The sequence below is a fragment of the Canis lupus genome, chromosome 8 (assembly GCF_048164855.1).
Source record: "Canis lupus baileyi chromosome 8, mCanLup2.hap1, whole genome shotgun sequence".
Lineage (NCBI taxonomy): Eukaryota > Metazoa > Chordata > Mammalia > Carnivora > Canidae > Canis > Canis lupus.
Genome location: NC_132845.1, coordinates 72,125,914 through 72,138,683, shown reverse-complemented (window position 1 = coordinate 72,138,683; position 12,770 = coordinate 72,125,914). Strand labels below are relative to the sequence as shown.

General features: G+C 43.0%; 1 protein-coding gene and 1 pseudogene across 1 annotated transcript in view; one reads left to right on the top strand and one right to left on the bottom strand.

The window, feature by feature from the left end:
* Window positions 1-1,872: 1,872 nt before the first annotated feature.
* Window positions 1,873-2,544, bottom strand: LOC140639099 (chromobox protein homolog 3 pseudogene; annotated as a pseudogene).
* Window positions 2,545-2,563: 19 nt separating this feature from the next.
* LOC140639096 (general transcription factor II-I repeat domain-containing protein 2) overlaps window positions 2,564-12,770 on the top strand; it is a 66,688-nt gene continuing 56,481 nt past the window's right edge. The window contains exon 1 of the mRNA XM_072837526.1: window positions 2,564-2,584. The gene's annotated coding sequence lies outside the window, so the exon portion shown is untranslated. The remainder of the gene's footprint in view (window positions 2,585-12,770) is intronic.

Here is a 12,770-nt window from a genome sequence, read left to right as displayed (position 1 = left end):
GAGGTCCCGCGCCCCGACCCCAGCCGCGCCCCCGCAGACGGCGGGCGGCCTTCCTTGCCATTCCGCCCCCGGGACCGGCGCAGGCCTCCCTGCTTAGCGCACAGGGCCCCGAACGCCCCCCCCGCGGGTGTCTAGCGGACTCCGACTCACACACTTGCTTTGGAATCCTGTGGGGGGAACTGACCGGGAGACCGGGGACCGGGGACCGGGGACTGGGGACTGGTCCTGGCTCTGCGGCTGACTCGGTAGGTGGCTTTGGCGGGTTGTGTCACTTCTCTGGATGGCTCCTCTAAAGTGAAGACGTAAAAAACAGAAAGTGAAATAAATTCTTTTAAAAGATTTTATTTATTTATTTATTTATTTATTTATTTATTTATTTATTTATTTATTTAAGAGAGTTTACAGAGCAGGAGGGAGGAGCGGAGAGAAACAGGCTCCTTGCTGAACAGGGAGCTGCAAGCCAGGCTGGATCCCGGGACCCCAGGATCATGACCTGATCTGAAGGCAGACCCTTAATGGACAGAGTCACCCAGGAGCCCCTGAAATGAATTTTTTTGAATAAATGAGATGTGAGGTATTTGTACTTTATGGATCTCTTTATATGTACTTTATAAATTTGTACTTTATATGTACTTTATAGGATCTCTTGCAGCCCATATGATGCATAACAGGCTACAAATGCTGAGGACAGAATTCTCTGCCACGAGGCACCCCAGAGGATGGTAGTGTTCCAGAACAGCAGAGCTAAGTGGATGGACTTGACAGGAGAGGCAGCAAGGGCAGGGAGGCAACCATAGTGCCCTAGCACCAGCGATCTCTGACTTGGCTGTCTGACCACAGTATCCCAAGGGATGAGGCATAAAGGCGGACAGCTACAGTGCCGCCTTGATGTGTGTGACTAGAAGAAAGTCTGACCCAGTTCTCAGACCAGAATCCAGCAATCATATGGGAAGCAGAATCCAGTTGAGGGACCCTGCAGAGCCAGCACAAGTAGAGGCAGTAAATATTCCAATCACTTACCCAACGAATCTGTGATTACTTACCAGAGTTACTATTCACTGGAGAAATGAGAATAAGCAGATCTTCCAAGAACTTGATGGAGGGTGTGAGATGAGAGTGACACCAGGGGACCTGAAACGCTGGCAAGGACCACAGTTAGAGGAGGAGCTTATGGCACCAGCACAGGCATGGCTCTCAGTGGGTCCGTGTGTCCATGGACCAACCCTGTGAAAACATCCCGGATTCCTGAGTACACAATTGAGACAGACATACTTAGGAACTCATATTCGTTCCCTCATTGTGTCTTGACCCAGCCAGTATTCAATCAGAAGACAGAATGCATCTCAGGTGGACTCTCAGACCTGAGTGCACCTTCAGAGATGCAGAGGTTGCAGGGGTGGTAGTTCCCATCATTGTCCCGTTCAGTTCACTTGCTTGGCTCCTGCAAAAATCAGACAGATCATGGTAGATAATAGTAATAAACTAGCCAAGAGTGTAGCCCAATCATAGCTGCTCTGGTGGGAGTGGCGTTTTGCTGGAACAGATGAACACAGTTTTGGAACTTACTATGGCACACTGATCTGACGGATGGGTTCTTTTCAATTCAAATGGAAGAGTCCCAAAGGCAGTTTGCCTGTCTATAGGCAGGAGAGTTTTGTTTTTTTTTTTTTTTTAAAGGAAACAACTACAGAAAGCTTTTATTTGTTCAAAGTAACCAGTGCTATAGATGCAAAAAACCCCAACAACTCCCCCAATACTACTTCAAAACAAACATATCAAACTTGATTTTCATTAGAATGTTATTTCTTCACACTAATAAACCAAAAAACAAAGACCCAGATTTTATATTTTATATATATATATATATATATATATATATATATATATATATATAGCACCGCAAACAATTATTGAGCTTCATCTTCTGGACAAGAATGCCAAGTTAGTCTCTCTTCATAAAATGCAATTACGATCTGAGGACACTTCATATTTGCCTCTTTTGCCAGCACCAAGTCTGCCTCATCTGAATCTTTTCATTTCATGAGAAACATTAATTCTCCACTGCGGTCTGTGGCACCAATTATTCGTTCAGGATCAAGACCTCTGGCAAAGCCTCTTGGTTTATCAGCAGCATCTCTTCTTTGATTTGCTATCATCAGATTCACTGTCAGATAAAGATTTTCTTTTTGTACCATCTTTTTCTTTACCAGCTTTTTGAGAATTAAGAAATGCTTCAATTAACTCTGGACAATCTAAATTTTCTTCAGGTTCCCAAGTATTGTCAGCATCTGTAAATCCCTTCCACTTCAGGAAATACTCCACCTTCCCATTCACTACACGGCGGTCCAGTACTTTTTCCACCACAAATTCTTCAGGCTCCGCCTCTTCTACTTTTTTACTCTTTCCATTCTGTTTCTTTCCCATTTTTTGCAATGTAGTTTTATTGGAGGCCATTTTTTATTGCAGACTTGAAGAGCTATTATTCACCGCCTCCGAGCTGCTCCGGGTCCCGGGTCTGCGGCGTCCGGCAGGAGAGTATTATTCATTAACCCTCCCTGACCTTTGGCTCCTGGTACCTCCCAAAGTAAGTATCTGTGCACAAGATCTTCTCTTCAGCTCTGCTTTCATTTATAAATCTGAGGGGCACCGGGGTGGCTCAGCCAGTTAAGCATCAGGCCATAATCTCAGGGTCCTGGGATCCAACCCCACGTCAGGCTCTGCAGGGAGTCTGTCTCTCCTTCTCCCCCGGCTCACACTCTCTCTCTGTCTCATAGAAATAAATAAAATCTTTTAAAAATTAATAAATAAGTAAAAAGATTTTAAAAATTGAAGGGCACCTGGCTGGCTCAGTCAGAAGAATGTGCGACTTCATCTCGGGGCTGTGAGTTCAAGTCCCACAACAGGTGTAGAGATTACTTAAATATTTTTTTTTATTTGTAAAGAATTAAAAAATCAGGGGATGTCTGGGTGGCTCAGCAGTTTAGGGTCTGCCTTTGGCTCAAGGCGTGATCCTAGGGTCCTGGGATGAAGTCCCACATCGGGCTCCTCGTAGGGAGCCTGCTTCTCCTCTGTCTGTGTCTCTGCGTCTCTGTGTGTCTCTCATGAATAAATAAAATCTGGACACACACACACACACACACACACACACACACACACACATTTGACTTTTAATATCCTTAAGACAGAACCTCTATTTGGAGATTTCCGGGACAAAGGGCACAGGAGTGAAATCTGCAGTGTGAACCGCAACCACTAGGTGGCGATGCTTGCCCATCAATTTTGTGTCTCTTGTTTGCCAGGAAACAGGATAAAATAAACCACAAGCCAGTTTTTGGATAATGTAGAGCTGGGTTTGTAATGACAATTGGGCTTTTATCAAAACCTGGTTGTTTCATACACTGCTTGTATACTGGTTAATACTTGCGATTTTGTCCATATTGTTGCTTGGAAAAGATGGTTCCACAGCAAAATACCAGTGCCCTGGAGTATTAAAATATCTGCTAAAGGGGGCACCTGGGTGGCTCAGTGGTTGAGCGTCTCCCTTTGGCTCAGGTCATGATCCCAAGGTCCTGGGATCGACTCCCGCCTGAGGATCCCTGCAGGGAGCTTACTTCTCCCTCTGCCTATGTCTCTGTCTCTTTCTGTATCTCTCGTGAATAAATAAATAAAATATTTTAAAAAATAATAAAATAAAATGTCTGCTAATGTTAACCAGGCTCAATTTTCCCCCACCCATAATGATATTTTCCTGAAGATGTTCTCATTTCTTTGTTACACTAGTATAGCTGAAATTCTATGGTCTGGGAAAGAATGAACTTAACTAGTTTTATTTATTTATTTTTTCTTAACTAGTTTTATATATCTTAATCATTATTATTAAACCTTTAATTATACGATTAATATATGATGAAAAGCCTCTTTAAAAAAAATAACAATTACCTAAGGGTTCTATATGGGTAAAGGCAAAAGCTCCTTTAACCACAACCACACATATATCCATTGCCATAGAAAAAAATATTTTCAGGGTAGCCCAGGTGGCTCAGCAGTTTAGCACTGCATTCCGCCCAGAGCCTGATCCTGGAGACTCGGGATCGAGTCCCGCGTTGGGCTCCCTGCATGGAGCCTGCTTCTCCCTCTGCCTGTGTCTCTACCTCTCTCTGTCTCTCTCTCTGTGTGTCTCTCATGAATAAATAAATCTTTAAAAAAAGAAAAAATATTCTCAGATTTTGTTGGTGTGTTTTTGTTTTTTTTTTAATTTTTTATTTATTTATGACAGTCACACAGAGAGAGAGAGAGGCAGAGACACAGGCAGAGGGAGAGGGAGAAGCAGGCTCCATGCACCGGGAGCCCGACGCGGGACTCGATCCCGGGTCTCCAGGATCGCGCCCTGGGCCAAAGGCAGGCGCCAAACCGCTGTGCCACCCAGGGATCCCTGTTGGTGTGTTTTTAAAGAAAATAGTATAACATGTACCTCATCCTACAACCTCCTCTTTTCACTCAAAGCTGTCTTGGAGATATTTTCATAGCAATTTGTTGGTGCTTGGCCCATTCTTTTTCACTCTTGCGTATTAGTATAAACAAGTCTTATTTAACCATTCTTCTGATGGACTTCGGGTTGTTTCCATTTTTTTGCTATTACAATATTACAATGTTTTTTTTTTTAAGATTTTATTTATTTATTCATGAGAGACACCGAGAGAAGAGAGACACAGGCAGAGGGAGAAGCAGGCTCCTCAAAGGGAGCCTGATGCGGGACTCGATCCGGGGACTGGATCCAGGGACTTCGAGATCACGACCTGAATGGAAGGCAGACACTTAACCACTGAGCCACCCAGGGATCTCCCTGCAATGAGCATTCTTTTTTTTTTTTTTTTTCTTAAAGATTTTATTTATTTTTTCATGAGAGACACAGAGAGAGAGAGAGAGGCAGAGACACAGGCAGAAGGAGGAATAGGCTCCATGCAGGGAGCCCAACATGGGCCTCGACCCTGGGGTCTCCAGGATGAGGCCCTGGGCTGAAGGCGGTGCTAAACCGCTGAGCCTCCCCGGGCTGCTGGAGCATTCTTCTACACATTTCCTTTTGTACCTGTGTGAGGGTATCTCTTGGGTAGATACCGATAAACGGAACTGCTGGATCATAGAAAATGCTCATTTTAATTTTTTTTTAAGTAGGTCCCACACCTGATGTGGGGCTTCAACACATGCCGCGGAGATCAAGAGTCACATAGTCTACCGACTGAGCCAACCAGGAGACCCAAAAATGTTCAATTAGAACTTACTTTATTTACTTATTTATTTATTTATTTATTTATTTATTTATTTATTTATTTATTTTAGAGAGGGAGAGTGGGGGAAGGAGGGGCAGAAAGAGAGAGACAGAGAGGGAGACAGACTCCCAAGCAGGCTCCATCCCCAGCATGGAGGCCATCTCAGGACCCTGAGATCATGACCTGAGCTGAAATCAAGACTCCAGTGCTTAACCAACTGAGCTACCCAGGTGCCCTAATTGGCATTAATCTTATCCAGTAGAGCTTTTTTCCTTTCTTGCTAAGTAAGACTCTATAATACAAGATATAAAGGTGTCCTATGATGTTTGTAAAACACTAAGTCTAATGCTGCCCTTTAATTTTTTATATTTAGATATGAAGTTGACTTTTATGAGTGGTATGATTATGCATTTATTAACATTTTATCAGATCTATGATTGTCCCCAAATAATTAACGGGCTGTAACAGACTTTGAAGGTTTTAAAATGTCATTTATAACATGATGCCTTTCGGGATCCCTGGGTGGCGCAGCGGTTTGGCGCCTGCCTTTGGCCCAGGGCGCGATCCTGGAGACCCGGGACGTCGGGCTCCCGGTGCATGGAGCCTGCTTCTCCCTCTGCCTGTGTCTCTGCCTCTCTCTCTCTCACTGTGTGCCTATCATAAATAAATAAAAAAAAAAAAACATGATGCCTTTCTATATACATGGGTCAATTTCTGGAGTCTGTTCCTTCTGATATATTCTTGAATGAAGATACAAGGGTTCAACTGCTACAACTTTATACTATGCTCTGATTTTTATTCAATCAAGTCTTTGTTCTTTTACAAAATTGCCTTTTCTACTCATAACATTTACTTCCATAAATTTTAAGATAATCTTGTCAGTTGCATTAAAGATTCCCACTGGGAGTTTTATTGAAACTGCATTAAATTGATGACCTAGTTGAGATAAATTAATAAATGACATTTTACAATCTTAAGTCTTCCCGTATCACATAAATGTGGTATACTCTAATATTATCATTGGTTGTATTCATCTGCCTGAATGAATTCAGCCTTCTGAGTGTACATAAATCATCTGTCAGTTTCCTGAAAACAGGATCTTCCAAATTTTTAGGGCAATAATCTCCAAGTTATTTTTTTACTATTATTATTTTATTTTTAAAAATATATTTTATTTATTTATTCATGACAGACACAGAGACGGAGAGGCAGAGACACAGGCAGAGGGAGAAGCAGGCTCCATGCAGGGAACCCGATGTGGGACTCGATCCCAGGTCTCCAGGATCACGCCTTGAGCCAAAGGCAGATGCTCAATCACTGAGTCACCCAAGCGTCCCTATTTTTTTTTTATTAAACATTTTGTTTATTTATTCATGAGAGACAGAGAGAGAGGCAGAGAGAGACACAGGCAGAGTTAGAAGCAGGCTCCATGCAGGGAGCCGGATGCGGGACTCGATCCGGGTCTCCAGGAAGGAGCATGCCCTGGGCTGAAGGTGGCGCTAAACTGCTGAGCCACTCGGGCTGCCCTCCAAGTTATTTTTTTTAAGATTTTATTTTATTTATTCATGAGAGACACAGAGAGAGAGGCAGAGACACAGGCAGAGAGAGAAGCAGGCTCCATGCAAGAAGCCCGATGTGAGACTCGATCCCAGGACCCTGGGATCACAACCTGAACCAAAGGCAGATACTCAACCGCTGAGCCACCCAGGCATCCCAAGTAAACAATTTTTAAATGAATGTCCTATTTAGTTTTTTAAACCATTGGCTCTTATTAAAAATAGTAATGGTAGGAAAATACCAGTAGTAAGATGATTTTAGCAAGAACAATGTAACTGCATATGCTTAACTTAAACTAATTTTAACGTTTCAAACGTTTTTAATGTTTTTAACCTGAAACAGGTGCCCCTGTATCATGATACAACCACCTGGGTGGCTCAGTCAGTTAATCGTCTGCTTTCGGCTGGGGCCATGATCCTGGAGCCCCTGGATGGAGGCCCATGTCAGGCTCCCTGTTCTGTGGGGAGTCTGCTTCTCCCCCTTCCTCTGCCCCTCCACCCCCCTGCTCGTTCTCTCTCTCTCTCTCTCTCTCTCTCGCTTGCTTACTCTGAAATAATTAAATAAAAATCTTTTTTAAAAATTTGGGATACAGAAATGTGGAGGGCTGACTTTTCAATCGATATGGGGGTATAATTTATGTATAATAAGCTGCATTAATTTAAAATGTACAATTTGGGCAGCCCCATTGGTGCAGCAGTTTATCGCCACCTGCAGCCTGGGGTGTGATCCTGGAGACCCGGGATCGAGTCCCATGTGGGGCTCTCTGCATGGAGCCTGCTTCTCCCTCTGCCTGTGTCTCTGCTTCTCTGTGTGTGTGTGTGTGTCTCTATGAATGAATAAATAAAAATCTTTTTTAAAAATTAAAAAAATAAAATGTACAATTTGATGAAGTTTGATAGTTCTATTCACCTGAGTAACCACCACAATGGAGATATGACAGAATTCCATCCCCCTAACAGCATCTTCTTAACCTTGGTAGGCAATCTCTTTTTCCATTGCAGGTACTAGGAAATTGCTGTGTTTCCTGACAGTATGAGATACAGTTCATCTTTGAACAATGGAGGGGTGAGGGGTGTCCCACCCCATTCAGTCTAAAATCTGAGTATAACTTCTGATTCCCCCCAAAACTTACCTACTAATAGCCTACTCTTGACTGGAAACCTCCTGGTAACATAAACAATTATATGTCTTAAACAATTAAGACATATAAAGTACATTGTATGTACTATGTGCTGTAGTCTTACAGTAAAGTAAGCTAGGGAAAAAACTGTCAACAAAATCATTAGGAAAATACATTTACTGTACTATACTGTGTTTATTGAAAAAAAATCCCACATATAAGTGGACCCATGCATTTCAAAGGTTAAACATAGTTTGCACTTTCAAAAAATGTATATAACGGGACGCCCAGGTGGCTAAGTGGTTGAGTGTCTGCCTTCGGATCAGGACGTGATCCCAGGATTCAGGATCAAGTCCCGCATCGGGCTCCCTGTGAGGAGCCTGCTTCTCCCTCTATGTCTCTGTATCTCTCATGAATGAATAGATAAATCTTTTAAAAATTTATGTATATGTATAGTCATAAAATATGAATTCTTTTATGCTTGGCTTCTTTGACTAAGCATGAAGAATTTGGAGATTACATGCACCCATAATTCATTCATTTTTATTTTATTTTATTTTTTAGAGAAAGAGAACAAGCAAGTGGGGGAGGGAGGGTGGTGGGCAGAGGGAGAGGGAGAGGGAGAGAGAGAATCTTAAGTAGGTCCACACCCAGCACAGGGCTGACACCAGGCTTGATCTCACAACCCTGAGATCATGACCTGAGCTAAATCAAGAGTCAGACTCATGATCAACTGAGCCACCCCCGCACCCCTCATTTTAATTTTATTTTATTAGAGTGTTATAACTTCAGGATTTTTTTAAAGATTTTATTTATTTATTCATGAGAGATAGAGAGATTGAGGCAGAGACACAGGCAGAGGGAGAAGCAGGCTCCATGCAGGGAGCTCGATGTGGGACTCGATCCCAGGACTCCAGGTTCCTGCCTTGAGCCAAAGGCAGACGCTCAACTCCTGAGCCAACCAGGCATCCCTAACTTCAGGATGTTAAATGCAATCCTCATGGCAACCACAAAGATAGCTATAGAATATACACAAAAGGAAATGAGAAAGGAATTTAAACATTTCACTATACAAAACAACAAAACACAAAAGAAGACTGTAATGCAGGAAATGAGGGACAAAAAAACTGTAAGGCATATAGAAAAGTAGTATAATGACAGAAGTAAGCCCCTTCCTATAAGTAAGTACTTTATTATTTTTTTTTAAGATTTTATTTATTTGGGATGGCTGGGGGCTCAGCGGTTGAGCATCTGCCTTTGGTGCAGGTCGTGATCCCCGGGTCTTGGGATCGAGTCCCACATCGGGCTCCCCACAGGAAGCCTGCTTCTCCCTCTCCTTGTATCTCTGCCTCTCTCTGTGTGTCTCTTATGAATAAATAAATAAAATATTTTTTAAAAAAGATTTTATTTTTTTGAGAAAGGAGAGAATGAGCGATGGGAAGGGGCAGAGAGGGGGAGAGACAGACTCCCGCTGAGCAGGGAGCTGAATGTGGGGCTCAATCCCAGAACTCTGGGATTGTGACCCGAGTTGAAAGCAGATGCTTAACCAACTGAGCCACCCAGGAGACCCAGTACTTTATTTTTTTGTTTGTTTGTTTTTTTTGGTTTTTTTTAGTACTTTATTTTTTTAAGTAATCTCTACACCCAACAAGGGGCTCAGACTCACAATCCCAAAATCAAAAGTCTTAGGCTCTTCCCACTGAGCCAGGCAGTCACCCCTCCATTAGCATATTTGTTTCAGGTAAGAGAGTGAATCCTATCCTTGTAACTTCATCTTGGCCAGAAGCCTAACTAGGGACCTTTACTTTTCTTCTGAGGTGGAAAGTTATAGGGCAGTTTTGAGCAGAGGAGTAAGGTGAATTACAGAATTTTCCCAGTTGCTTTATTAAGAATAGTCTGAAGAGAAAAAAAAAAAAAAAAAAAAAGAATAGTCTGAAGAGGAATGCCTAGGTGGCTCAACAGTTGAGCATCCGCCTTTGACCCAGCACGTGATCCTGGAGTCTCGGGATAGAGTCCCACGTCGGGTTCCCTGCATGGAGCCTGCTTCTCCTTCTGCCTGTGTCTCTGCCTCTTTATCTGTGTCTCTCATGAATAAATAAATAAATTTTATATATATATATAAAAGAATAGTCTGAAGAGGGACCCCTGGGTGGCTCAGTCAGTTGAGCATCTGACTCTTGATTTCAGCTCAGGTCATGATCTCAGGGTCATGAGATCAACCCCCACGTCAGTCTCCACCCTTGGCGTTAATTGAGATGGGAAAGAACTACAGGAGAATCTGAGAGGGTAGGATGTGTCCTGCTTGAGATGCTGCTTCCTCCATCTACATGAAGATGTCCAAGTAGGCAGTTGGTTATACAGAGTCGAGTGGAGGTTAGTGGGCTGGGCTGGAGATACATACTTGAGAGTCATAAGCATATCAAAGGCGTTTAAGTACACTTGACTGGACAAGGTCATTGAAGGAGTGAGCAAAGAGATCCGAGACAGCCCCAAGTTACAGCACTACTCAAAGGGTTGGGGGAAAAGAAGGATCTCCAGCAGACTAAGGAGCAGCGGATGGAAAAGTAGCCAGGGCAGTAGAAGCGTCGCAAGACGACACAGTGAATGGTTATCTCAAGTGCTGACAGATCAAGCAATTCACAAACTGAAAAATGACTGGCAACATAGAGGTCACTTGGGACCTTGGAGAGAACAATTTTAGTGGAGTAGTGGGGGTTAACTGGAGTGGGCTCGTGAGAGAATTAAAGGAGAATAATCAGAGATGCTGTGTGTGCACAACTCTTCTTGATGTCAGCTGTTCTTTCCCAACCAATCACATGTGTATTTTGACATTTTGAACAAATGCCTCAAAACACTGAAACATTTCACATGGAAGTTTTTACAGCAGATTAGAATAATGGTTTCCAGGTTGTCAAGTACAAGTTTTATGCGCTCATCGTTTTTTTTAAAACAAAATAGAGCCAATCCTCATTATTCATCAATTTCATGTTTGTGAATTCACCTACCCACTAAAACTGATAGGTAAACCCAAAACCAGTACAGTGCTATTTCCCAGGTCATTTTTGGACATGCATAGAGTGGCAAAAAACTTACACTGCCTGATGCACACTTCCCAGTTGTGGGACAGTCTTGTCCCTGTTTCAGCCCTCACACTTGTAAAAGTGTCCTTTCCCTGATCTTTTTATTTTTAAAAAAATTTTATTTACTTACTTTTTTAAATTAAAGATTTCACTTATTTACTCACGAGAGACACACACAAAGAGAGGCAGAGACACAGGCAGAGGGAGAAGCAGGCTCCATGCAGGGAGCCTGACGTGGGACTCGATCCTGGGACCTCTGGATCATGACCTGGGCCAAAGGCAGGTGCTCAACCACTGAGCCACCCAGGCGACCCTCCGTGATCCTTTTAATGCTACATTTTTTCACATTTTGTGCTTGTTGATTTTGCTGCTGGGTTCACAAAAACAGCATGACCAGAGGCTGGCAGAAACCTCTGCATTAGCCCTAGGAGTAGTGGTTCAGGCTTGCACATTGTTTACTAAAACTCTATAGAACATAACTCTTTGGAGTAAGAAGAATCAACTATAATATGTTTGAATATTTTCAAACATCTCTTTTAAGAATAATGTCAAAAAAGCAGGTACTTTTATTAAGTATTTTTTTCATTCTAGCATTGTCAACCTACAGTGTTACATTAGTTTCAAGTGTATAATGTAGTGATTCGGTAATTCTTTTTTTTTTTTTTTTTTGATTCGGTAATTCTACACACTCCTCAGTGCTTACCATGGTAAATGCACTCTTTAATCCCTCCGCGTATTTCACCCACCCCCCACCCACTTCCCCTCTGGTGACCATCAGGGTGCTCTCCATAGGTAAGTCTGTTTCTTGGTGCTACTTTCTCAAGTAATTGAATTGTTAGCTATACCTTGAAAGGACAGATTTTTTTTTTTTTAACAGCATCTGCTAAGAAGCATATCTTTGATAGCCACTTAGAGAAAAAAGTCTCAGCAAATTTGAGGCACTTTTCTTGCAAAAGAAAATGTGTATTAGGGATGCCTGGGTGGCTCAGTGGTTGAGCATCTGCCTTCAGCTCAGGTCCTGATCCCAGGATGGAGCCTGCTTCTCCCTCTGCCTGTGTGTCTCTGCCCCCGTCTCTCTCTGTGTGCCTCTCATGAATAAATAAATAAAATCTTTAAAAAAATGTGTATTAGAAGATATAAATTTTTTTTAATTTTTTTAAGTTTATGATAGTCACAGAGAGAGAGAGAGAGAGAGGCAGAGACACAGGCAGAGGGAGAAGCAGGCTCCATGCACCGGGAGCCCGACGTGGGATTCGGTCCCGGGTCTCCAGGATCGCGCCCTGGGCCAAAGGCAGGCGCCAAACCGCTGCGCCACCCAGGGATCCCAGAAGATATAAATTTTTTAAAAGATTTTTTATTTATTCAGAGAGAGTGAGAGACACAGGCGGAGGGAGAAGCAGGCTCCACGCCCGGAGCCCGATGTGGGACTCGATCCCGGGTCTCCAGGGTCACGCCCTGGGCCGAAGGCGGCGCTAAACCATTGAGCCACCGGGGCTGCCCAGAAGGTGTAAATTTTAAGATAGTAATTACTTGTAGGGAGGAAAGAAAACGGTGCCTTCAAGTGTGTCTAATATTTCATAAAAATTTCAGATAAATAGGGCGTGTGCTAGATAAAAACGTGAGCAATAGGTAAACGGTTTCTATCCCGTTCTCCCTTGGGGATAGACATCAAAGTGTTTAGAGGAACTAACGGTATTTTACCAGTGGCCTGTGTGCTGGAGTGCCACGCCATCCGACGGACAGACA